Here is a 27,262-nt window from a genome sequence, read left to right as displayed (position 1 = left end):
ATTACCTTTCAAGTGGCTTCTAGGGCTATGTTCTAAGCCCTAGGCTTCCTTGAGATATTTGGCTCATGGGTCCACCTTTCTATGCAAGCTGGACGTGGCTTCTAGGGGCCGGGCTTCCTTTGGAACCACGGTTCTCAGGAGTATCTTCCTATGAGCCTCCCAGGATAGAGGTGCTGGGGACGCTGTCCCGTGAGTAAGGAATGTAGGCGAGATAGGACCACATAACATCAGTTAGTTATGTACTCACCATAACGATCGATGTATGTGGTCCATCTCGCCTACATTTGTACTTACCCTCCCACCTGCCCCCTTCCTAGAGAATTTGGAGGAATATTGGCTCTGTGGATCCTTCAAGGTCAGTGAATGTTTTGTCCCTTATCTGGCTGGAATTTCTTTCAGTCTTGATTGAGTATGGGTTATGATTGCAAACAAGATCTGGGGCTAGGGCGAGGTGCATCTTGGGATACCGGGTTAGTCCAGCCAATTAGAGACTTTGTGCTAGAGAAATTTGGCCGAGTCTGAGCCGATTCTTGGCTCCGAACCCGTGAGTAAGGAATGTAGGCGAGATGGACCACATACATCGATCGTTATGGTGAGTACATAACTAACTGTTTGTTTCCTTTTCACCGAGTCCATTGGTTTCTCCAATTTCTAAAGTTACATTGACCAAATGGATAACTAATTGCATTTCCTGGATTTATTCTCAGCAAGGCCTCTCCCTACCAAAACCACCCACGGCCCATTCAACTAAATCCATGGCTACTTCATCTGCCCTTCTGTACTGGAACTTCCATTGATGATCTTTGTGCAGCAGCCACATGGTCTAATGCTCATACCTTTATTACTCATTACAAATTGGACTTAGTTTCCAGAAGCAGAACTGTCTTTGGTTCTGTAGTTCTCTGGAATATACTTCCATGAGGACCAGCCAAGATTTATGTACCTGGGGACTCTGTCCCATACGTTCATGAAGAAGGAAAAGGAAAACATCGGTTTTTAAAGTTATGTACGCACCATAACCAGGCATCTGTGTTGTCCATCTTCGTTTTTCCTCAACCCCCTCTTCCCCCGTCCTGTCATCGTCTGGAGTGAGATGATGGATTTTCTTGGAACCTGTACTTCTGGATTTGAGTACTTCTCTAATTTTATACTCTCCTCTTCTGTTATAGACTAAAATCTTTATGGCAGTAAACTCGATCTGAGGTATTGTGACTGGACTAGGGCATTATGGGTAGAGGGAGGAGCTTGAGCGTTGGATCCAACATCTGTAGAATGTGGCTGAGTCTGATCTGAGGATCAGATCTGTAACCCAGATGTGGAGAAAGAAAGAAAATGGACAACGCAGAGGCCTAGTTATGGTGAGTACATGACTTTAATTTTTAGTCATATGTACAACCTGCTGGAGTTGCATCGGTTATAAACATTTGTCATAAACCTGTGTTGGTGTGTATTCAAGTACGTAGGTGGAGATTGTGTAGATGTGTGTATACATATGTGGCTCCTGTATAGGTGGATGAGCTGAATTCTTCAAGCATCATTTACTCGAAGCAAAAGAGCCCAAGGACATAACACCAATTGTTTTCCATTATTACTGTGAGCCGGCAGTGATTTCCCTTTTGGGGAGATTTCTCCCTTCTTCAAATTGTTTCAGCTTTCCATATGATATAGTAAAGCTTGGGGGGTCTAGGGGTTTGTCCCCACTTATGGAGGGACATTGGGGCTAGCCCCCCTGTAACTGCATCTTTTTTTTTTTTTTTTGCCTTTTTGTGATTTGGGCATTATTTTTTTGACTCCTTTGATGCTTGCTTGTTTTATTTATTTTTTTTTTTTTGTTTCTGTGCTGTGACAGTTTTTGTGAGCTCTTATAAATTAAAAATAAGCATGAGTCAGTTATAGTCTGGAGGTTTCCAAGATGTCATATAATGGATGGTTCGTATAGAGCATTATTATTCCTCATGGTCTTCTCCTAAGACAGGTAACTAAATAACTTCTCAATGTGTTGTTTTCACAGGTAAAGTAAAGTAATATTGGTGGTGATCCAGCAATGGAGAGATCTGGGTTTCGCTTCTTCCAGTGCTAGAATTTGAAGAACAAGTGCCGTACCACATGTAGTTTAAGTTATGGTCATCGGCTTCTGAATTACAAGGAGAATTTCATGTAAGTTACTATTGCAGTGTGTATGCCAAATATTTATATTTGTTTAACAAAATAATTGTACACCCTGCAGCATTAATCCTTTCCCCAACTTTTTAATTATCCAGATATAACAGTCATACGGGCACTCACATTCCCTCTTTTTCATTTCTGTCTGACAAGTCATTATGATGAAATACATAATGGACTGGGTAAACACTAGTGTAAGTTAAGAAAATGGCCAAAATTGACCACTGTCCCTTTCCCAATCTGTCTTTCATTAGGCAGACACTAGACAAGCAAAAAAAAGTGGTTTCTTAAACAAGCAAGCCTGTACATGGTGATATCTGTGTGCGAGTGTGTATGTGTGAGTGTGTGTGTGGCGAGAGAGAGCACCTGTGAGAGAGAGAACGCGAGAGAGTGTGCGAGAGAGAGTGTGCGAGAGAGAGAGTGTGAGAGAGAGAGTGCGAGAGAGAGAGAGAGAGTGTGCGAGAGAGAGAGAGTGCGAGAGAGAGAGTGTGCGAGAGAGAGAGAGTGCGAGAGAGAGAGAGAGTGAGAGAGAGAGAGAGAGAGAGAGAGAGAGAGCGAGAGAGAGAGAGAGAGAGAGAGAGAGCGAGAGAGAGTGTGCGAGAGAGAGAGAGAGAGAGAGTGCGAGAGAGAGAGAGTGTTGGAGGGGGGCTGCTTTAGGTAGATTTTGAATTTCATCGCAGGAGTACTTTATTTTTTATTTTCTACTGCAGGAAATATTGTCGTCATGTAATATTCAGATTGTTGACAGAGTATTCTGGGACTTGGGGGCACACATGGACACTAATCTTAACTTTTGACCACCCATGTGTCTATGGTAGTGTGGAAATCATTCTGTGTTGGGCAACATGTAAGCAAAGCTATGGCATTTTGGTCCAAGGAGGTCGTTGTTCTACTGTATTTGGCAGTCATACCTGTCCTTGAGTACAGTACCCCTTTGGTATGTACCTAAGGAGGCACATCCAGCAATTGGAATGTCCACAAAGGTGCCTCACTAGAAGAATATAGGACATAAATAACATGTCCTGTTCAGACCACCTCAAAGCCTTCTCCTCGTTATTCAGTCTCCTACAGGCTGTTGAGGAACAGGAAATTCATCCCTAATTTGGCACCTGTGCCTGTAATGGACAAGGGCAGTCTGTAAAATGGCTCCTCTTTCAGACCCTTGCTTGCAAATGTTTCATTTCCCAAGCTAATGCTTGCATTTGACAAGGGTACCAGCATTTGTCAGAGATTTGGGATACATGGCTAGGATTAAAAAAAAAACCCAGTGGTCGTTAGCCTAGTACACATCTATGAACCCATTAAGTCTGTTATGAGGTGCGTCTATGATGGACATTTCTTGCACTTATTTTATTTTTTATTTTACATTTGTTTACCAGGAGAGTCCGACTGGACATAAAACCCTTTTTCAGCGGAGGCTCGGGGAGAAAAGCTCCATTGTTAGTAAACTATTTTGTTAGTAGAAAGAAAATTGTATAATACAATAAAGAAAAAATAGTAACAGACATTCATAATGGTAAAAAGACTAGAACAGAATAAATTGGTCAAGTGGGAGACAAGACCAGTAATCTTGTATAACAGTGCTTCTAGAAGGCCGTTCTTATAGTAACAGGTAGTGACATTGTATACAGTAATAGTGCAATTACGATACTTAGTCTTATAGACAGGTAGCATAGCAAACTGAAGACTTAAAATCTGGAAGATGTTAATAGTGAGAAAGAAAAAAAAAACAACGTAAGGTAGTCATATGGCTTAAATTCAATGCTAATTACATATGCAATTAAAATTTTAAAATCGGCTAGTTCCATGGTTTGGGCTACCCATGCCCAGTACATGTACAAGTCCAGGAATTGGTGAGGTGGGCTTTAAAGTGATGCTTCAAGTTTTTTAAACTAGTTATAGTTCTAATTTCAAGTGGTAAGGCATTCCGCAGTTTAGTAATGTAGTAGGAGTATAGAGGGTCACCTGAGCTATTTTTACTCCTGGTTATTTCAATTATAGATTTATTAGTGGATCTTAGTGGACGGGTACTTATATGGGGATTGAGGAGGGCTTATAGAGGTGGTGTTTTATCGGATTTATAGTACATTTGGTGGGCAGTAGAGAGTTGAATGAGAATGAGTTGGTGGGGTAGTTCTAACTCAGATAGTTGTCTTTGGGCCTTACAATGATGGGTTCTAGGAAGACAGCTGTGGCAAATTTGGCTCTTATTATAGCGGGCATCTAGCTTCCTTAGGTCTGATTTGGAGAGGTTGGTAAGGATGGGTGAGGCATATAGTAAAGCTGACAGAAGATGAGTTCTGGCTGTGGTTATTCTGGAGTTTGTGGGTAGGTAGTTTTTGCATTGTGGTCTGGGCAATGTGTAAGTCGTACTTCAGATTTTGATCAATAACACAGAGAAGTTGGGTGAATGGTACTGATTCAATCAAAGTCTTATTACTGGATGTGATGTTGAAGTAAGTGGATTGGGTTTTGAATTTAGTGGAGTGGAAGAGCATGAGATTAGTTTTATTTGGGTTCAAGATTAATTGGGCATCTGCTAACCATGATTCAGTAGCCTTGAAGGATGTTTGGGTTAAGTTCTGTAGTTCAGGTAGAGTTGGGGCAGAACATATGACAGTGGAGTCATCTGCATACTGTATAAGGGTGGCTAGAGTTGTAGCATTATGGAGATTATTTGTAAACAGGTTAAAAAGGAGGGGGCCAGAATAGACCCTTGAGGCATGCCCATAGTCCCTGGTAGTAAGGGAGAAAGAGCTTTATTCCACCGTACCGCTTGTTGCCGATCTATGAGGTACTTCAGAAACCAGGCTAGAGTGGAGTAGCTTAGGTTCAGTTTGGACAAGGCAGTCCAGCAGTTTGTTATGAGACACTGTATCAAAGGCTTTTGATAAGTCTAAAAAGATTGCTGATACTAGGTCACCGTTATTTCTAAGTTGACTGGTGTTAGTGAAGCTAATAAGGGTTGTGTTAGTACTGTGGTAGGGGTGAAAGCCGTGCTGAGTATTTGTAAGTAATTTATTGCCTAGGAGATGGTTAAGTATTTGGGTGTGAACACACCTTTCAAGGATTTTTGATAGAGGGGATAGGATTGTTATGGGCCGATAGTTAGAGAAGTTGGTGGAGGGACCTCCTTTGTGTAGGAGTGTGATGTGAGCAATTTTCCAGAGAGTGGGGATGCATTGCTTGGATATGGAATGGTTAATTAGTAGGGAAACTGGATAGGAGATGGCTTCAGCTGCTATTTTTAAGGGTGTTGAGGGTAGGTTGTCAGCTGCCAGGGTTGTGGGCTTTAGCATGAGCAAGTATTTGTGTATGTTGTGTGTTGGGACTGGTTTTAAGGAGAATATGTTGTTATTGTCTAGTAGAGAGGTTAGGTTGATGGGCAGTGATAGGAAGTTTTGGTTAGTAAGGATTTTGATGAGTCAATGAACTATTTATTAAACTGGGTAGCAATACATTCTAGGGGATTACTTGCTACTGGTTGAGGGGTCTTAGTTTGACCTGGTTGTAATATTTTATTTAAAGTGATCCAGAATTTTTGGGGATTATGTATTTAGCTTGTAAGCTAGTATAGTAATTCTTCTTATCAAGTCTTATTTGGGTTTTGGCTTTGTTTCTTAGCTGGAGATACTTCTGGTGAGCAACTATTGATGTTTTGTGGGTCCATTCGTGCCACACTTTATCCTTTTCTTTTAGGAGTGATTTTGTCTGTTTAGTGAGCCAAGGAGAGTAATTAGATTTTGCTCATATTGTCCTGATAGGGACCATGTTATTTAATATATTTAAAAATGTGGTGTTAAAGTAGTCGACTGCACTGTCTAGGGATAAAGTTTTGAGGGGTTTCCAGTTGCAGAGCTTAAGGGATGTTATGAAATCTTGAGGCCTGAAATTTGTGGTGTTGCGAATTTGGTATGTAGATGGGTTTTTTGTAGGATTTGCCTGATGACGTATAATGTATGTTGGGAGGTGGTCACTGAGTGAATCATGGAGGGTACCAGAACTATAGGAAACTGTGGAATAGTTGGTGAGAATCCAGTCAAGGATAGTTTCCTTTTTAGTAGTTTTATCAAACCTTGTGGTTTGAATTAATTGGGTAAAGCCATAGAGGTTGATATGGGTGGTAGGGTGGTCAGAGTTGCAGGAGTACCAGTTAATATTAAAGTCCCCTAGTATAATGATCTGTTGTGAGAGGTTATTGGAGGACCATTGTAGGATGGCTTCAAGTTTGTCTATGTTGTTGCCTGGAGGAATATAGGTACCTATGATGTTGATAGTTTTATTTTGGTTGAGTTTTATTTTAACCAAGAGTATGTCTTAGTTGGAGATATTCGGGGGTTAAGGTTAACCCTCTGTAATGTAAGATGGTTTTTGAAGAGCAGGGCTATACTGCCACCCCTTTTTGTTTTCTTATATTGCCTGAGAATGCTATAGCCAGTGGGAAGAATTTCATTATCAAGGATATCTGGTTTGAGCCAGGTTTCTGTCAGAAGGATTATGTCAGGGGAATATAGAGATAGGCTTGCATGAAGTTCCTGTATTTTGTTTAAAATGCTTTTTATGTTTAAGTTTATTATGAATAGATCTTTACTTTTTCTGGGGATATTAAGAGAGTGGTTTTGAGCACTGATTGTGTTGTCCAGAAAGAGTGAGGGTCCATGGTTGGGGTGAATATCTCCACTAAGACTGAGTAGGCTGGCTGTTAAGCAGTTGTTCTTTAGGTATTTGAGTATTAGTTTATTGTATTGCATGGTTGCCTGTAGGGTAGTATATTAGGGGAGCTATTTGTGGGGGGCGAGATCTGAAGTTGTGTAGTTGTAGATAGCTGGGTTAATGGCAAATGTAATTGCTTTTACTTTGAATGGATTATATGGGTGATGGAAGTAAGTGTGCTTGGTGTACCTTACGTTTGTGTGATAGGATGTAAGGTAGGATGGCTAAGAGTGAATAGTGCTACACAATGAAGGATGAGCATGGTGTAGTAGAAAGACAGTGAGCATGGTAAGGATGAGGTGGGTGTCTATTAGTTGGTAAGTGTATTTTGGTTGAATAGAGTGTGTTGGAGTAAGGAGAGGTGATTATGCAAGTGAAAGCAAGGTGGGATGTAGTCTTAATTTACTAGAGGAGGTGTCTAAGGTGTGTCCTATGAGTGGATAATTGGTGAGTGCTGAGGAATTTTCATTAGGTGAGAGAAGCAATGGGTGTGGTTGGTTAGGAATAAATGTAATTGAATGTGGGAGTGGGAATGGGGGCAGGGTAGGGAAGTGGAGCGGGTTGCACTTGGGAGAAATTGTTTTTAGCAGCATTTGCTGCAAAATCTATAGACCTGATTTCAGCTGTGTCCTTTCTGGGTCGATACCTAGTCTGAAGCAGGCAAAAAGTGACAGTTTAAGTACCTTTTGTTCTTTGTTCCTTCTCTAATTGGTCTGGGATCTTATAAACCATTTAATTGTTGTGACCCCTGTGATAGCATAGGGTGGAGTGAGACATGGGCATTGCTCATTCTTGTATACTGAAATGGGATGATCCCAGCAAGTGGGTTTACTCTTGCATCACCGTAGTGAAACTGCACACTGACCTGTAGGCTAGTGGTGAGCTTAATTTACTGCTTAGGCCTATAGCTGGGATTTTTAGACCATTAGTCCTGTACTGGGTACTCTGCTCAAAGGTGAGTTCTGTCTACAGCAAAACTGGTATCATTGTGGACTTGCAGCATGAGGTTAGCTTCATATTTTTTACAGAGACCTGGCTTGAGTCCAGCTTTAGCCTTCACTTGGTAGCCTTTGTACCTCTGTGTTTTTCACTCATTCCTCCCCTTATATGTTATAGCATTTGGAGGGTTGTAGCCTTTGTTTCAAATGGGGTTGGATGTTGTCCATGTTCCTTGTCTTTGAGTATGTCTTGAATTGCAGGTGTCTTCTCATTCATCATTTATCCAGTAAGATGACGGCCTTCTTGCAGGAGTTTGAATTTCCTTGTCATGTCAGTGATGAGTCCTAACTGGCTTGTGCTGGCAGTAAAAAGGGAAGGACTTCTTGTGGAAGGTGGTGCATCATTTCAACATCTGGTTTGCCAGTGATTCTATGGCTCATCCATATGAAAGGTCTTGGATCCAAGATGTTGGTTACTGTTTCTGCTCATGAGCCCTTGTTACACATCAGACTTTGTTTCAACTTTGTATGATCACTTCAGGTCTGGAGTTGAAATCAATCTACTGGTGTGATTCCAACTTAGTCCAGCTCATCCTTCAGCTGCCCTTTCCTGTTCTACTCAGTGTTGCGTGGTTTGAGTGTATGAAATTAACATTACTAACTTATTTATTGTTCTTTGTGTACCTTTCTTTGTCTTTAACGTAGATGGGTTTTTTGGCCATGGTCGTTGAATACTGAAACCTTCTGCATGTACGTGTTGCTTCCGTGGCTGTTGGGGAGCTGTGACTTGATTCAGAGCTCTGCTTTTACACATCGCAAGGCAAAGGTTAGAATGCAAATGGAACCACATCTGCTTTCTAGATTACTAATTATCACTGATCTGGGTTTTTTCAGTACAAGCCGAATATCTTCTGTAAGAATGTTGGTTATCCATCCAGGAAGATGTCCTCTGTGAAGAAAAGAAGCAACCTGCTTAGTTGTTCTGAGTGACAGACAAACTGCACAGCCTGACTTGTTTGGATCCCTCCAGGTGCTTTTACTTCACATAACTGTAGCTAGTTGAGTCTTCACAGATAAGTCTGGCTTTGCTAGATGAGAGTCATTTCTTGAGGTGCACAGAGGACTTGCTACAGCAGATGGAACAAACTTGACTTTAGATGGGTCTGATACCTTCAATATTGAAGAGTTCATGTTAATGCTTCTAATGTTGACTCCTAGTAGCTGTGGTATAGACACAGGTCAGCTGCCCTTTCACTTTTAGAATTATCCAGACTTCTTTGAGGGCCAGTGTATTGTCTTTGATTATAGAGTGGTGCCAGTATATTGTCTTTGATTATAGAGTGGTCAGTTGTGTCGGTCCTTATTAATTCTAGTCTGGAGCCAGATATTCTGGAAAGTTAATGGCCAGTGCCTAACCTTTCCTTAGGAAAGTTGTTTAAAAAGTGGTTTGTAACCAACTTGTGTCCATTTTAGATTCTTGTGGACTCTGAGATTTTCTTGTTTCAGTGGTCTTGCTCACGTTGGCACTAAGACTACATTGGACTTCCAACATGGCTGTATGCTGATCAACAGCTTAGTTTCCCTTTTCTCAGTGTGAAAACAGAAACTGAGAAAAAAGGGCCAATGAAATTAGCTTGGGTAAAATTTGGTTACTGGCTAGTAAGCATACTGCCTGGATGCCGACAAAGAAATTTGGAGAACTTGAAAGAAAATCAACCAGAAAAAAAAAGTGAAGAGAAAACTGGTTGAGAAGAATCTTGCAGCTATTCAGAAAAAAAAGCAGTCTGTTCACCTTTGATATAAGGAGTGGCTTCCAGTAATGTAAAGGAAAAAATAAATCAAATGAACTCCAAGGTAATTACAAAAATTGAAACATTTAAGGAGTTTATCAACTTAAGTATATTAAGTATGTTAAGTATATTAATATTACTAATATATTATATATATTATATTATATATATATATATATATATATATATATATATGTAAAATATAATGTATTATATATATATATATATATATATATATAAAATATATTATATATACTTGAGTATATTAAGTATATTAATATTACTAATATATTATATATATATATATATATATTATATTATATATATATATATATATATATATATATATATGTAAAATATAATGTATTATATATATATAAAATATTATATTATAATAATATTTTACTTAAGTATATTAATAGGTTCATAGGTTCATACTAGGCTATCTGCCCTAGGGCATTTATAAGCCTAGCCAGAATGTGTTTGGCTTTCGCCACCCATTTTAAATTTATTTTGCTATGCCCTTTTTCGAGGTTAGTATACTGTGCCTCTGTCTAACAGTGACACAGAAGTGATACCCGGGGTAAACCTACGATCTCCCATCCACTCATCGATTCCTCTTGAAGAGAGTCAATGAGGGACTCTGCCTAACCTGGACTGGGATTTTATTCCAGAGTGAAGGGAGCCTCTGGGTTATGAATCTGTCCCTCCAGCATGTCCTATTTATTTCAGTGCTGGGGTTCAAGTCTCTCAGCCAGAGCTCGATGGGATTTGGATTTTCTGAGGTGCAGCATGTCCATTAATTCCGGGTTGGACGTGGCTTTATACGTCAGGCACAGATCGCCTCTGAACAGGCGGTATGCCACTGAGTAGAGCTGGAGTTTCTTTAACTGGGCAGCATATGGCATCTGTTTGAGCCCTTTGATCCTCTTGGTGAGGTACTTTTGGGGTCTTTCCAGTTGCTGCAGGTGTCTGGTAAGGTACATCCCAAAAGGGGCATTGTACTCAATTATGGGCCTGATGAGGGATGAGTAAAGAGGCACGATGACCTCCCCTGATCTAGATGTGAATCCCTTCATGATTAGGTGGGCTATATAAAATGCTTTTCTAACCACTTTGGCCACGTGGTTGTCAAATGATGGATTGCTATCAACTTGGGTCCCCAGGTCCCCAATTACTTCTTCTGTACTTAATGGATTACCACCTATGTGGTAATTTGTGGGCACTTTGTTTTTGCCAAAGGGGATGACTATACACTTTTTGGCATTTAGCTTGAGGCCATGGCTCTGGCACCAGTTGTCTGTTTCTATGAGGCCCTTTTGGAGGATTCTTGTGTCGGCTGGAGAGTCGATTATGGCGCCCAGTTTTCAGTCATCTGCGAACTTGGTCAGCCACAGTCATTCCGTGTTGGCCTGTACCTCCAAGAAATATATACCAAACAAGAGAAGAGGTCCCAGGACTGAGCCTTGTGGGACACCACTTGTAACTGGTTTGGAGTCTGACATGGCTCCAGCAATTCTAACCATGTGGGTTCTGTCCTTGAGCCAGTTTGCAATCCATCTAGTGACATAGGGGTTCATATTTAAGCTGGTGAGCTTATCTATAATGCCCGAGTGGGGTATTGTATCGAAGGCTTTTGCGAGGTCCAGGTAGGCTGTGTGGACCACCTTCCCCTCGTCAATCGCCTTGGTGACTGTTTCAAAGAAATCAACCAGGTTTAAGAGGCAGGATCTGCCCTTAACAAAGCCAAACTGGGTAGGATCCAGTATCTGTAGGTCCCCAATATCTTTATTTATGAGGTCCATGATGATCCTTTCCATAGCTTTGCAGACCAAGCTAGTCAGGCTTATGGGGCGATAGTTTCCAGGATCCGTTGAGGCACCACCTTTATGGAGAGGGACCACTGTTGCTGTACGCCACTCTTTGGGCACATATCCTGTAGTAAGGCTGAGATTGAACAGCAGATTTATGTTTGGGTTTAGCTCTTCTTGGAGTTCATGTAGGATGCAGCCCGGGACACCGTCTTGTCCCATTGATGCTGTGTTTTTTGCTTTGGAGAGGGCGGCTCTTACCTGAGCATCTGAGATGTCAGGGGGGCAGCATTCTGCTGGGATAGATATTTGCCCTTTTGGTGGGGAGGGGGGGGAGAAGTTTGCGCTGAACCTGTCAGCTAGGATGTTGGCAATGTCTGTGGGTTCAATATTAAGTATATTGAGTATATTAACTTAACTAAAAACATGCTGGCTATGCCCTTGCAACTCCCACTCTAATATCACCCACCCCATCCAACCGCTACCTTTCTTTCCACCCCACTAACTACCTTGATTATAGCAAGCTCAGATGCTCATAAGCCTAGTAATTATTATACAGCAGGAAATTCTTATTGTAACATTTGTTAATGTCTGTTACGTACTTCACAGATAAAGATTCTAGTTGTCTACTGATGTACTATGTTCTTCATCTGTAAATATGTTGTAAGTAATTGCTATGTAAATTGTTAATCGCTATGTAATCCAATGTAACTACTGTCTGTTTATTTTAACTGTGGAGCTTTTCTCCCCGGGCTTCTGCTGAAAATGGACCTACGTCCAGTTGGATACTCCTGGTCAACAAATATAAGTAACACAAGGCTGGAAAAAGTAGAAAGGAACTTTAACTAAGCTGTTCAGATGAACTGATAAAACTGTAAAAAATCAGAGATTGAAGTGAAGAAAATGCTGGCTGAGTTATGTGGCTTCTCAGCAACAGCTGTTTCAAAAATAGTAGTTACAAGAAAGAGCATGTGGAGAAAACCTTAGATTTTCTGCTGTACTAGATAATCTGGAAGGAACAGATTATATTCGCTTTATGAAACAACAAACAAACAGGTGTGCTGATGTTCAACAGCAGGATTTGTTTACTGAAAGGGTACATGGAGTGTATATTCCAAACCTGGCCATGTGATAGTAGCCAAAATGTATACTAGTGAAGCTGCAGTAATACCAGCAGAAAGCTTCGATTATTAAAATTGGAGACAGCAGAGTGTTTTTTTCAAACAAGAAACATCTTTATTAAATTATCACTTATGCCATAAGCAATCCTACATTTATATAAATGAAAACAAACCATATTGACATAGTTTAGTTGTAAACATTGTGCATCACTTATAATCTATCGAGTCATTCAGTAAAATATTACAAAGCTCATTCCCTTAAACCTCATTCTTCATTCAAAACATTATTCTGCATGTTTTTTTCCCCACAATTCCCATGTTTTCTAAGTTATTTTCCCCTGCCCTTTTCTGAAGATGGCGGTTCCAGTTGCTTTATCTCTGTTACTATATTTACTACTTTTAATACAGCTGACAGCCACCAGAATTAAACTCAGCAAGGCCTTGCTAAGTCTTGGCAATTCCAATTCTGTATCACAGCTCAAAAAAGTAATTTCCTTATTTACTCCAATTTGCTCACCCAGCAATTCTGATAGAGCAGTCTGCAGGGAATTTTTAGTCTGACAACTCATTACAGTCCCAGAAAATATGTTCCCAATTACCTCTTTCTTCCCCATCCGTAACTCTCACCTGTCCAGATTTTCACAGAATGTCCAGATTTTTGTGTCATATTTTGGTCTGCCTCTCGGAAAATTTGTTTTTTTTTTTTTGGAAAACATTGATGACCCAAGTAACTAAGTAATGACAGACATTTGTATGTCAGACTTCATATCCTTCAAAAAATGCATACGAATGCAAAGCTTGTAATTCCAGCAACGTTCTAGGTTTATAAAAGTAATATTTAATATTTGTCCCTATTTTGGGGCTTTTCTCCCCTAATTATTTTTGGCTGTGTCCAGATTTCTTGTGTGAAGATGTTGAGAGGTATGTTCCCATCATACCTCCAACATTTGCAATGTACCGTAGGAAAAATCTTTGGAGCCTGCTTGGGCTATAAAAATACCTATGCAAACACTTCCAAGCAAAGATCCTAAATCTTCTCAACTTTGTTGCATGTTTGAGAGCCGTACATATATCCCTACATTGTTTCTTTGGGAATTGCTTATCTAATCTTTTTTTCCAATCCTTTCTAATCTCCTCAGATTGATTAATTCCTATAGTTACCATGCAGTATTTTATACGACCTACTAATTATCCCTCTTTTAGCAGCAGTTTCTGTTCTAGATTCTACTAAAACCTTATCAGTGCTGGTCTTACAGTTAGGCTCCCCCAATTTTTTGTCTGTTTACCTGTACTCTGATAATCAATCCCTGATAAAGGAAGGCAATCTGTAGTCTGCAGTCCAAGTGAGTTCTTGGCCTCTCCCCATTTTCATAGCCTAGTAAACTCCTATGATCCCATCGGCCTGGAGGTCATTTCAAGCCAAGTCAGTTCATCCCAATGTAATACCATAGATATGCTGGTCAGTACCCAAGATTGCATTTAGTAATGATTGCCTGTGTCCAGGAGGGTTGTGGGTGCTATCCCTACAAAGAATTTACGGTGCTCCTTCCAGTCGTCCAGGTTCCTCTTTAACAGTGTCATAGAGGTGCTCTGTTTCACACAAATAGGTAGCCTATTCCAAAGATACTGCAGTCGCTGGGAGACAAATCTGTACCTCCAGCATGTCCCGTTTAAGTCACAGGCCATATTTAGGTCCCTGGAATGGGTAGCTCTAGTCCCATATGATTTACGGAGATGCAGCAAGTTCATTAGGTTTGGGTCTGATATTGTTCTGTAAGCCAGGCATAAGTCTCCCCTAAGAAGTCTGTATGATGCAGAGTACAGTGACAGGGACTTTAGTCAGTCTGTGTATGGCATGTGCTGGAGTCCCTTGATCTTCTTTGTTAACATCTGATCTTTCCAGTTGCTGCAGGTGCTTTGTAAGGTGCATGCCAAATGTGGCATTGTACTCAATTAAGGGTAAGATTAGTGCAGAGTATAGAGGGGGTTATAACCTCCTTTGCTCTTGAGTTGATGCCTTTACTGATAAAGTGTGCTACATAGAAAGTCTTCCTTATTACAATAGACACATGGTGGGCGAAGTTAAGATCGCAATCTACTTGTGATCCCAGATCCCTTACCACTTCATAGGTACTTAGGGTATTGTTCTTGATTTGATAGTGTGAAGGGACATTGTTTTTGCCAAAGGGAATAATGATGTTATTTCTTTGCATTCAGTTTGAGCTCGTGAGTAAGATGCTATTCAATGGTCTGTGTAAGACCCTCCTGGAGTATACTGACATCATTTGGGGATTCAATAAATGCACTCAGTTTTTGGCCTGAACTTCTTAGAAGTATATACCAAACAGTAGAGGTTCCATTACTGAACCCTGTGGCACCCCACCAGTGACAGGTCTACTGTTTGATGTGGAGTCACCCACTTTGATAGCGTGTGTCTGGTTTGTGGGAAAATTGGCAACCCATCTTACAATAAAGGGTTTAAATTCAGTTTGCTAAGTTTATCGGTAATGCTCGAGTGTGGGATTCTGTTGAAAGGCTTTGCCAAGTCAAGGTATGTCATATGCACAGATTTGACCTTGTCAGTGGCCTTCAGTTCTCCAGAATTCTGTTACCTTTCCCTTTCTAATTATTTGCTCCCAATACCTTGGTTCCTTTCTCAATTTTCTCCAGTACATTCTAGACCTCTCTTGCCTATTCTCTATACCTTTAGTCATCTCCATCTTTCTCCATCCCTATATTGGCTTAATAGTTTGTGCTACTTCATCAAAGTGTTTGTGGAAAATGACTATTCACTATATACCAGGCAGAAGATCAGCAAATTTATCCCAAGTTGGGAAAGTTGAAAGATGTGTGATTCAAACTGTTGTATCCAGCTATCTTGAGAATATCCTGGTGGATCAGAGACATTTTGGATGAAGAGCAAGCTAAGTAGGAAAAAAAAAAACTTATCCAGTAAAAACTGAGCCAGCAAGCAGAAGGGGGCTTCTTCTCATTCTTCTGACAATGAAGGTCATATAGAGTTTGCCAGTTAACCCATTTCCTTTGTTGCAAAGGTAAATGCTTGAGAGACAGGGAAGAAAAGTACAAGAGCTGACAAGATGAACCAGGAGTACCCTGGACTTGAACCAGAGGCTGATGTTGGGAAATGGAGATTGTCAGGAAGAAGACAAGCAACACAGAAATTACTGAATAAATGGAAGACAAAAGCATCAGTAGTATTTGTGAAATATGACTTTGCAAGAAAAAGTGGCCGAGAGAGACTGAAATTTTGTTGGCTTTGTTAAACTTGTGAATAGACCGTAAGGAATGTTTAGAAGGACACTAAAGGGAAAAATGTAACTGTAGGTAAAACTATTGTTCTCAGTAGCACATGTATAAAACATTCATGATATAAACTACAATTTATATTTTAAAGAATGCAAAGTGTGTGTGTGTGTGTGTGTGTGTGTGTGTGTGTGTGTGTGTGTATGTGTATATCTGTCTGGGGGGTATTTTCAGTGATTGTAGTTCAAGTTAAAGCTATTGAAATAAACACTTTTTCTTAGTTGTAAGAAATATAAACAGTACTGATTATATTATGTGTGGAATTAAGATAATTTCACTTGTTTTTATAAGGTTAGATGTCTAGATTGATGTCTTTGGCTTAAGCTATAAACAGTTTTCTTGTAGGCAATTAGACTTAAAAAAAAATAAGACAAAATGATGAAAGGCTTACATCTGCAAAAATATTAGCTCTTTTTTTTCTCCATTAGCAAATGCTGTTGTGGGACACTTGAAGTCTGCAGCTAAAGGCAGTTGATCAGGGGGAATTCTGTACATTGTGTTCTGAGTGAAATTTACAAAGATTATTGCATTCATCTGCAGATGTTATTAGTTTATTTTTCTCCTTGCTGACTAGCTTTACATGTAGTCAGCTGTCTGCAGGTGCAAGCAATTAGTCTTGAGAGTTTTGATCATTCTTTGCTGAGGGGACAGCAAATCAGGTAGAGTGGTAAGCAGTTCGGTGAAAAATAAAGTTTGAAATTATATGAAGTGAATAATAGTGGCCTTCACAGCATTTTTCTGCAGTTGCTTGAAGACTGAGATTCTTTTTAATGTTTGAAACTGGTTTTCAGTTTTTCATCCTCGTCACTGGATTCCTGTTATGTCCTTTCTTTTTATAACCATATCAGTGTTCAAAGTTTTCAAGACATGTTTACCCCTTTTCTGTGTGTGATTTATATTTTCAATTTTCTGGCTTGCCCTTTGATATGTTAGCCGTTCAGACAGTGTTTCTGAAATGGCCTAGCTTTTGCAATAAACCTTTTCAGATGGCAGGGTGGTCTGTTATTTTTACACTAGACAACTGCTTTATTTGCAGATCATTTTACAATTTATCTGTCTTGAGTAAATGATCCCGTTCATGGCCTGGTGGTCGGATGGACTGTGAGAAATCTCTCATTTGTTCTATCAGAGCAGTTTTTCTGGGATGTCTGGTAGACTCCTCCCTTATTTTCATTCCTGATTTAAAAGTAGAATGTTCTAGCAGGAGTTTCTGAAATTTTCTAATCCAACTCTGGCATTTCATTGGTAATTTCCCAGAATTCTAGATGTCAGGGTCTTTACTGTTCTCCTGATTTTGTTAGCCTTAGTTATCATGTAAGAAAATTAATCTGTGAACACAGATGCAACACGATTTGGTGAAGAGTCGTTTCCAAGAGGGAGAAATTCCAGGAACTCTGGAACAACCATGAAACATTTAAAAACATATTTACGTCTTAATGGATGATGGCTCTACTAGAGGTTTCCTAATCCTTGAGCCATATAGCAGCAGCAGAATTTTAGTATTGACAGACAACACCTCAGTTATATGGTACTTAGTCTGGGTAATTGGGTCCTAAACCCCCACACTCCTGGGTAATGCATTGTAGCAGACAAGATAAAAAGTACCAGGACAAACCATCATGAATGTGAAGTTTAGCCTAGTAGTTGCCCAGGAATTGGTCCATCTGTGAGGAAAGTCTGAAGTAGTTCTGTTTGCCTCTAGTTATAACAGTCAGTTATGGGTTCTTAGGCAGGTACTAGGTCATGTTAAGCCTAGCCAATTTTCATTCAGATCTGAGAATCATATCCCCTACATTAGGTTTGTGAGGAAAACACCTTGACCATTATGCCTGCTCCAGGACTTTTTTGATCTCAGGCCTGGAAGTTGGACGTCAATTTTCATTACCTTGTATGGAATTGTTTGGTATAATTTCCATCCTTTTCTCTGATATTTAGAGTTTTGCTACATTTTCGGAAGGACTCCTGAAACATAATCATGGTGACTTACTTTCGGCTAGGCAACTGTGGTTCCTCCTTTCTTTAAAAATAACTAAGGGCAACTGCCAAGGCCTACTTCCCAGAATGGACTTACTCACCCAATTTCCTTACTTGATTGCCTGGGGGAAATAATCTTGAAATGTTTTAGACACCTTTTTTCTGAGGGCGGGCAGCAGGTATTAAAGGATGCATTGAAACCTGCTGCTAGAAAATCATAAAGGAGTAGTAGAAAGGAGTTTCTAGTTGATTCCGCTCTTAGAACCAGACCCTTTTTAAGGCACAGACAGCCCTGATTCTAAAATATTTATGTGAGTGATTATGCCTCACTTATCAGGCTTCACCTGTTTGTCTAGTCAGAGATTCCTCTTTTCTACATACCTCACTTGAAATAGGTTTTGAAAAGGGTTTCTAAATAGCTGCCTGTCTAGTACACTGGTGCTGAGAAGTCATGCACTGTTTCCTTGGGGATGTCCTCAGCTAGCTGATTTTGAAGTTCATATCTTCAAAAACTGTTTTATCTGTTCGGTTGTGAGGGTGAGTCATCCCCATCTCACTTATTTCAATTGATAGGTTTACTTTTAGATCATATCCTTTATTTATGCCTAAGATCTTTTCAGACTTGACTTAATCCAGACTATTTATCTTCCTGTTTTTTTCCATAATTAAAAAAGGCATCACATATTCTAGATATCCTTGGGCAGCTCAGATGCTACTATGACAGGAGTAAGACGTCAGGAATGCAGATTCTCCTGAAGATAAGAAAAAGGGACAAACATTGTAAGTACAGACAGTTTCTGTATGGCTGTTCCATACTAACCTTTTTCCCTATACTTATACCAAGTAATTTACAAGCAAAAGCAGGGCCCATTATTACAGGAGTCTTCTACTTTTGGGGCTTATTTGATAGGGACAGACTCTAGGAGTTTCTAGAGACCACAACTTGGTGCTCTGTGCTTCCCAACTGTACAGATTTTCACAGACCGTCCAGGTTTATTGCCTCATATATTTAGTCCATGTTCCATAAAATTGTAGTTTTCTGGCAACCTAATTGCATCCTTACCTCTTCAAACTTCCTTTTTCACTAATCAAAACAAATAATTTATCTTATGCTCTACTATTCACCTCCTCCCTTCTGTCTGTCCCCACCTTCTCTCCACTCTGCTGTTTATAACCCCAAAATACCTTCACAATACTGCTAAGATAGTGCTTTCTCCACTATATTACCTTAGAGTACAATAATTTAATCACTGAACTAGTTTATTACTTTTACCACAAAAAAATCTGTACATATCATTTATGTACTGTTTTACCTTTTATGTACTCTTGTATTATGGAGCTTTTCTCCCCGGGCCTCCACTGAAAATGGGTTCTTTTGGCCCAGTGGACTTTCCCTGTAAACAAATGTCAGTAAATAAATAAATAAAATAAAGACTGACATTTAAGTGTCAGACTTCATACTATTCCGTAAAGTCATGCTAATGCAAAACATGCTATGCTGTCAAGTTTCTAAGTTTGTAATTACAGTATTTAATGGGGGTACAAAGGCCCAAAATAGAGGCCATTTTTATTGTTTTGTCCAGATTTCTTGCTCTAAGAGGTTGAAAGGTATGGTGCTTAGCTTTCCCAAGCATTGCATATGAGTTTTTTCTGTACGCCCTCAGCAGCTTTTGCTAGGACTGTCTCCAGGACCTCTTGGTCTCTGATGGCATTTTCCTCCTCCCTTGTTTTTAAGCAGTGGTGAGTTACCTGTACAGGTAAGGCTAATTGCTGCATTGATCTAGTGATGAACATGGTACAGTTGTGTAAGTAAATTTACTGTAAGAGTAGGTGTTCCAATAGATCACTGCTGCAGTAACCACCCATTCCTCCAGCCCCCTGATTTTTGCAGTTTTTATACCAGGGTGTAAGATTTTTATTGGCATTGATCCTATTTGTTAGGGCTGTACCTTTCCTCTTTGGAGGGAAGAAAACTCATTTTGGAACCCTAGCTGCTGAGATTATCCTGCCCCTTTGTGCAGGATAGTGGCTAGGGTACATGGAAGGTTTTCTTAAATTTTGGAAGCTGGCCATTGGGTCCAGTCCTTGGCAGGAAGTCCATTATAGCTTATGCTACTGCAGCAGTGATCTATTCAAACATGTACAATTCTGGTACATTTACTTATTTACGCAAAGGTACTTTTTTAGTCCATTCTTCTGCTGCGGTTAGTGTCTTTCAGGGATTTGTCCTCTGTCCCTTTCTTTTCTGTTCATAGGTTGATAGATTGATTAGTACTAGGCTAACTGGCCTTGTGAGCCATTTTAAGCTTAGCTAATTACCCTATGTGAGAATCAAACCCTGCACCTTGTGTCTGGAAAGTAAACACTGACCATTATGCCAACCTCCCACCTGTTTAATTAGATGAACAGAACCTGTTCTGTGTTTATACATTAAGCATCCTGTTCCTCTGAGTTGGTCTACCTTGTGACTGAACCCAGCATTGCAGTTTAATAGTTTGCATTTCTTTTCCAGGGTAGAGCACTGATCCCCATGGCTCTTTTTCAAACTCTGCCCAGAAGTGTCTCTAGTTAAATGACTTGCTCAGTCCAAGTTTGCAACCGATACCCTTGTGGGTTCAAGGCAGTGGAAGCTGCCAGCCTTTTTTTTCTCCTGGCAATACTTTTTTTTCCACACATGAAGCATCACTATCATTGGCCCGGGGACCTTTGTTTAAGTTGTTTGTTTATTTATTGACATTTGATTACCTAGAACGTCCGACTGTGTAGGAGCCCATTTTTAGCGGAGGCTTGAGGAAAAAAGCTCCAATGTGTTACAAAACATTTTAAGAACGATAATTTTACAGTCTTCAAAAATAATACAGAAAAACAAATAGTTTAAATAATTATACGAAAATCAGACATATTATGAAAACATTGGTTATCAATAGATGCAAGTTATATGATAATGATTTAATAGAGAAATTTTAGTGACTTTATAAGAGAAATTAAAGGTAAGTCAGTATAATACAAATAGGAATTGCAATACAAAGTGAGAGAAAATGCAGGGTTATGGTATGTTTAGAGAGAGAACCAGGGGAGAGATTGATAGAAGTAAGGAAATTAATGAAGGGAGAGTTCAGCCACCTGTACTTTCACCCCATAGTTGATATTTCTTTTTTTTTTGTCACCATTACAGACGTTGATCTTCCCCATTTATCTGGGTCTTTCTGGTATTCCAGTCCTTTATGCCCCCTCCCCCATGCACTTTTATTTATTTATTTATTTATTTATATTTGTTGATCGGGAGTGTCCGACTGGACGTAGGTCCATTTTCAGCGGAGGCCCGGGGAGAAAAGCTCCACAGTTAAAATAAACAGACAGCAGTTACATTGGATTACATAGCGATTAACAATTTAACATAGCAATTAATTACAAACATATTTACAGATGAAGAACATAGTACATCAGTAGACAACTAGAATCTTTATCTGTGAAGTACATAATAGACATTAACAAATGTTACAATAAGAAGTTCCTGCTGTATAATAAGTACTAGGCTTATGAGCATCTGAGCTTGCTATAATCAAGGTAGTTAGTGGAGTGGAAAGAAAGGTAGTGGTTGGATGGGGCGGGTGATATTAGCGTGGGAGTTGCAAAGGGCATAGCCAGCATGTTTTTAGGTGCCACTTACCATCTCACTCCATTTCAAAGAGGCTTTTGGAAACATCTAATTCAGAATCTTCTCCCAAGAGGCACAGAAAAAGGCCAGCTATGTGGCACAGAAAGATAAAGCCCCTGGCTATTCTGTAGGACACCAAAGTCCATTTAGTGGCCTGAATACTTGTAAGGGTTAGCTGGAAAGAACGTGAGTGAGTGGTTGCTACCAGCTAGCCCATCCCAGGAGTCTCAGGCTCACAATTATAAGTGAGACATTAGTGTTCACCAAGTGGTGTTCTGGGCTCTCACTGCCATCATGCATTGACACTATACAGTGTGAGGGAAATTGGTACTCCAAGGCACCCTTTCTTAGGGGAGGCACTCACTGCACCAGTGTCTGCCATGGGGAGAGGGTAAGCCGCCTTTTAGGCCCAGGAAGGTGGCTCACTCCTTACCAGATGACTCTCTCTAGGGAATGGAGAGCTGACTGGGGTTCTTGGGCAGGTACACATTCTTCACTGGACTCTCACCTAATTCAGGACTACCTGGTTCCTATTCTTTTAGAATGAGTGGGCAGTTAGATGACTGTAGAGGAGCCATTGGGTTAGGTCCTGGAAAAGAAGCAATGAAAAAAGAGACCCAGAAAAATTGCCGTGAATTTTCAGATCTCTTTACCCAGCACTGGGGAATAAACAAACAATACAGCCTTGCTGTTTTAAGTAAAATATTGTTGACCTGAAAGGAAAATACAAATAATGTAGAATTTCTTCACTTCAAATACATATTAGCCGAAAGAGTTGTCTAAACCAGAAATCTGCAGGAATATAGTTTGCTTCATTTTCTTGCTGTATGTGCTGTTAGCTCATGTAGTCTGCACACGACACAGTTTATTTGCATCAGAAAAGGATAGTTCTTGTAGCAGAGTTATACAGAAGATAGAAGTGAGTACACTTTTTCTCCAGCATATCCAGCATGCTTCAGGTTTAATCATATACTGTAGAAATAGTAGGTAGGTTTCCACTCATCAGTAACAGAAGCCCTTCTGCTATCAGACCCATAAATAGTAGAGTATAGTAATGCTACTAATGCTTCAAAAGAGATTCTCTGGCCAGTGTTGTATTCAGGAGTTTCCTCAGAAGCTAGCATTACTCAGTTATAGGACAAAATATAGCACTGTCCAATTCTGAGGCAGACCCATTGGTAAAAATTCTCTTCTCCACAGAAACAACTGATTGCTTCCTCAAAGACACTTTCCCAAAGTGAATAATTTTAAGTAACTATTTTAATGTAGGTTCACCCTGTTATAGTTTCCTCTAAGTATATTTCCACCCTGCCTTAGCATCTAGAAGAAATTAAACCCTTTCTGTTCCAGCCACCAGAAAGGGAGAGGGACATTACCATTCCTAGTGGGAGAGTGGTTCTCAGAGTGCCTCATGCGGTGATCCCTGCTGGAGGATGGGGACCTTGACATTGGGAGGTGTGGTCCAAAGGTGGAGAGGGGTAGGGACATGACTGAGCTGTTGCAGAGGTGGGACAGAATGCTTTGTGTCACCACTGAATGCTTGACCCTCTTGATGATACCATGTGAACTGTGAGGGAGGGGGGGAAATAACAGGATAGGTCAAGTGAGTTCCACCCCCCAAAAGAATATCGACAGCCAGACCTCCAGGACACCCTTAAGATTTGCTCCAGTCCCAGCCCCATCAGAGGAAGTACACAGGTTAGGATGTAGCTGACCAACCTGGAGATGGATGTGTGGCATCAGAGGAGGTACACAGGTTAGGATGTAGCTGACCAACCTGGAGATGGATGTGTGGCATCAGAGGAGGTACACAGGTTAGGATGTTGCTGACCAACCTGGAGATGGATGTGTGGCATCAGAGGAGGTACACAGGTTAGGATGTAGCTGACCGACCTGGAGATGGATGTGTGGCATCAGAGGAGGTACACAGGTTAGGATGTAGCTGACCGACCTGGAGATGGATGTGTGGCATCAGAGGAGGTACACAGGTTAGGATGTAGCTGACCGACCTGGAGATGGATGTGTGGCATCAGAGGAGGTACACAGGTTAGGATGTAGCTGACCGACCTGGAGATGGATGTGTGGCATCAGAGGAGGTACACAGGTTAGGATGTAGCTGACCGACCTGGAGATGGATGTGTGGCATCAGAGGAGGTACACAGGTTAGGATGTAGCTGACCGACCTGGAGATGGATGTGTGGCATCAGAGGAGGTACACAGGTTAGGATGTAGCTGACCGACCTGGAGATGGATGTGTGGCATCAGAGGAGGTACACAGGTTAGGATGTAGCTGACCGACCTGGAGATGGATGTGTGGCATCAGAGGAGGTACACAGGTTAGGATGTAGCTGACCGACCTGGAGATGGATGTGTGGCATCAGAGGAGGTACACAGGTTAGGATGTAGCTGACCGACCTGGAGATGGATGTGTGGCGTCAGAGGAGGTACACAGGTTAGGATGTAGCTGACCGACCTGGAGATGGATGTGTGGCGTCAGAGGAGGTACACAGGTTAGGATGTAGCTGACCGACCTGGAGATGGATGTGTGGCATCAGAGGAGGTACACAGGTTAGGATGTAGCTGACCGACCTGGAGATGGATGTGTGGCATCAGAGGAGGTACACAGGTTAGGATGTAGCTGACCGACCTGGAGATGGATGTGTGGCATCAGAGGAGGTACACAGGTTAGGATGTAGCTGACCGACCTGGAGATGGATGTGTGGCATCAGAGGAGGTACACAGGTTAGGATGTAGCTGACCGACCTGGAGATGGATGTGTGGCATCAGAGGAGGTACACAGGTTAGGATGTAGCTGACCGACCTGGAGATGGATGTGTGGCATCAGAGGAGGTACACAGGTTAGGATGTAGCTGACCGACCTGGAGATGGATGTGTGGCATCAGAGGAGGTACACAGGTTAGGATGTAGCTGACCGACCTGGAGATGGATGTGTGGCATCAGAGGAGGTACACAGGTTAGGATGTAGCTGACCGACCTGGAGATGGATGTGTGGCATCAGAGGAGGTACACAGGTTAGGATGTAGCTGACCGACCTGGAGATGGATGTGTGGCAATAGGTAGGGAGCTGTAGAACGATGCAGGAGGGAGGAAAAAACTCCCCAAAAAGAAAACTGACTGATAAGAAACAGAACTTTTTTTTTTTTTTTCTTTCTAGATTCACAAAGGCTGCTCGTGTCAGAAGTCCACTTGATTTTTGGAGGACCTGAAATTCCATCTGACTATAGGCTACCTGTGCCAAATTAGGTATAAAGTTACAGTAATAATATGCCAGTCCTGGAAAGACTGTAACCTGCTTCTTGGAAACTGGTTTGGGACATTTTTGTACTGCTTCATCTTTTCCCATTTGTCGATTTTACACTCCCCCCTCCCAATGAAAAATCTCAATGTTTTTTTTTTCCAAAAATATTGTATTACATTCACAGCATTTAAACAATGACATTGGTACACATACAGTTACAGAAAACAAAATGAAATGACCCATTCTACACATTTTCATGAGTTTTGTGTATTTTACCAATTATGATTCACTCCAACATTACATAAATTGCTCAGTCCCTGCCGTCCCTTAAATTTTACTCCTCTTACTGAACATTATTCTGCAAGCATTGTTCCGATAAATTAAGTGCATTTCTGTGTAATTTACTCCTTTCCATTTCTAAAGATCCTAGCTGCAGTTATTTTATCTCCTTTACAATATTTAGTACTTTCAGCCCAATTCCAAAAGACTTGCTCTCACTTTAAGTGACCACTTACAGTGAGAGCAGGTGTTTTGGAATCTGGTCCCTGGTGAAAGCTTCTTCGGAGATGCACGTTACACAAATGTAAGTCACTTACACTGAGCAAGGCTTTCAGAATTTGGGCAGACTTGCAGTGAGAGCAACTCTTCTGGAATCTGGCCCTTTAGTGCTTGTTTAGAATCATATTTCCATTCTAGTAATTGCTGGTTTTGGTCAATACCATTAAATTAGCAGATCTTTGGTATGTGTAGGTAATTCAGAACCTTAAAGTTACATTTAGTCGAATTTAGTCGAAAGTTTGCTTGTTTGTTTGTTTAATTGAGCTGTGGAAGCTGCCCACTAAAGTGTGCTAGCCTGTGTAACTAATTTATCACTGTCTCTGCATTTTCTGTGTATTTCTGCAAAAAAAAACAAAAAAATAATCCTTGTTTTCCCGCCTTTTTCGACTAGTTTAACCAGTATACAGGCATTGCTGTATTCTGGGCTGTGGTGTAGTTCCTGTGTTGTCCATTACCTTACTTGGATAAAAGGAAGTTTCTTTGCTCACCAGTGGGAGTGGGGAGCCTTGAGCAGCCTACCTATCCTTGGGGGAAGTGACCTCAGCACAAGAAGCTGTTAGTAATTGGTTGTTTGGGACCATTCCTAGCTCTTTTGTAGTTCACTGCTTAAAATCCACCTCTGGGTGTTTTTTCCTGGCTATACTGCTCAGACAAGCTCCACGTGGGTTTACAGAGTGGTCCTAGCAGCAAGGAACTCGAAAAAGCGACTACTTTCTGGATTTAAGTATCTTTGCTTTTTTTTCACTGAAAATAGCTTCTGCTGCTTACTTTAAACTAGCCTGAACTGTTTTTTTTCTGATTACTACATTTATTTTAAAAATTGCACTTAAAGTTACATTTAGTCGAATTTAGTCGAAAGTTTGCTTGTTTGTTTGTTTAATTGAACTGTCGAGGCTGCCCACTAAAGTGTGCTAGCCTGTGTAACTAATTTATCACTGTCTCTGCATTTTCTGTGTATTTCTGCAAAAAAAAAAAACAAAATAATCCTTGTTTTCCCGCCTTTCTCGACTAGTTTAGACCAGTATACAGGCATTGCTGTATTCTGGGCTGTGGTGTAGTTCCTGTGTTGTCCATTACCTTACTTGGATAAAAGGAAGTTTCTTTGCTCACCAGTGGGAGTGGGGAGCCTTAAGCAGCCTACCTATCCTTGGGGAAGTGACCTCAGCACAAGAAGCTGTTAGTAATTGGTTGTTTGGGACCATTCCTAGCTCTTTTGTAGTTCACTGCTTAAAATCCGCCTTTGCACGCTTTTTGGCTGCGTATGCGATAGCGCAGCCGTTAAACAAGGTTAAACTTTTCTGGCTCCGCCAAGTCTGCTCTTCAATTTTTCCCTTAGAACTGTTCTACTTGCAATCTAAACAGCCTGTACTCTATCTGAAAAGCTCAGCACTTGCTCCTAAAGCATTTTGTATACAGGTAAAGCACTCTTAAACAAACGAAAAGTACTTCATTCACCTAAATTCTGTTGAGTACCCATTTCCCTATAGGTCCTTTCTGACTCAGTTACACAGCAATCTTTTTCACTATTTCTAGCATGTCGAAGGGTCAGTTGCTAGCGTCCTCTTTTGTTCAGCTGGTGAATCTGGGAATCTTGAGGCAATGTTACAATTGCCTCATGTACACAGACAACCCTCTCCTCCTCCCAACAAATACAAATATATGCGAGAGATGCAACTATATAGCCAAACTGGAGGCTGAGCTCTCTCAATTCAGTACTGGCAAGACCAGTCAGGAGGAGAAGGAAACCACGCACACCACAAACCCAGTCTCACATAGAACTATCACAACTGCAAACCAAACACATAAACACACAAAAACATACTCTGAGGCGCTGATTAAAAATCTACCAAAACAACAGAGGCCTCCAAAGCAGACACCCAAGCAACCACCACCTCAAGACATAGCAAATGCAACACATAGTTCACAAAGTCAGTGTGCTAAACAGTCACAGCC

At 40.8% G+C, this 27,262-nt stretch overlaps 1 protein-coding gene across 2 annotated transcripts in view; it reads left to right on the top strand.

Moving 5' to 3' along the window:
• Positions 1-27,262, top strand: part of KLHL17 (kelch like family member 17) — a 1,233,332-nt gene that overhangs the window by 243,112 nt on the left and 962,958 nt on the right. For both annotated transcript variants that reach the window (XM_044063097.1, XM_044063096.1), the window contains exon 2: positions 2,012-2,157. The gene's annotated coding sequence lies outside the window, so the exon portion shown is untranslated. The remainder of the gene's footprint in view (positions 1-2,011; positions 2,158-27,262) is intronic.

This window comes from Protopterus annectens, chromosome 2.part1, assembly GCF_019279795.1.
Source record: "Protopterus annectens isolate FY-2018-M chromosome 2.part1, PAN1.0, whole genome shotgun sequence".
Classification (NCBI taxonomy): domain Eukaryota; kingdom Metazoa; phylum Chordata; order Ceratodontiformes; family Protopteridae; genus Protopterus; species Protopterus annectens.
This window is presented reverse-complemented; position numbering and strand designations above follow the sequence as displayed.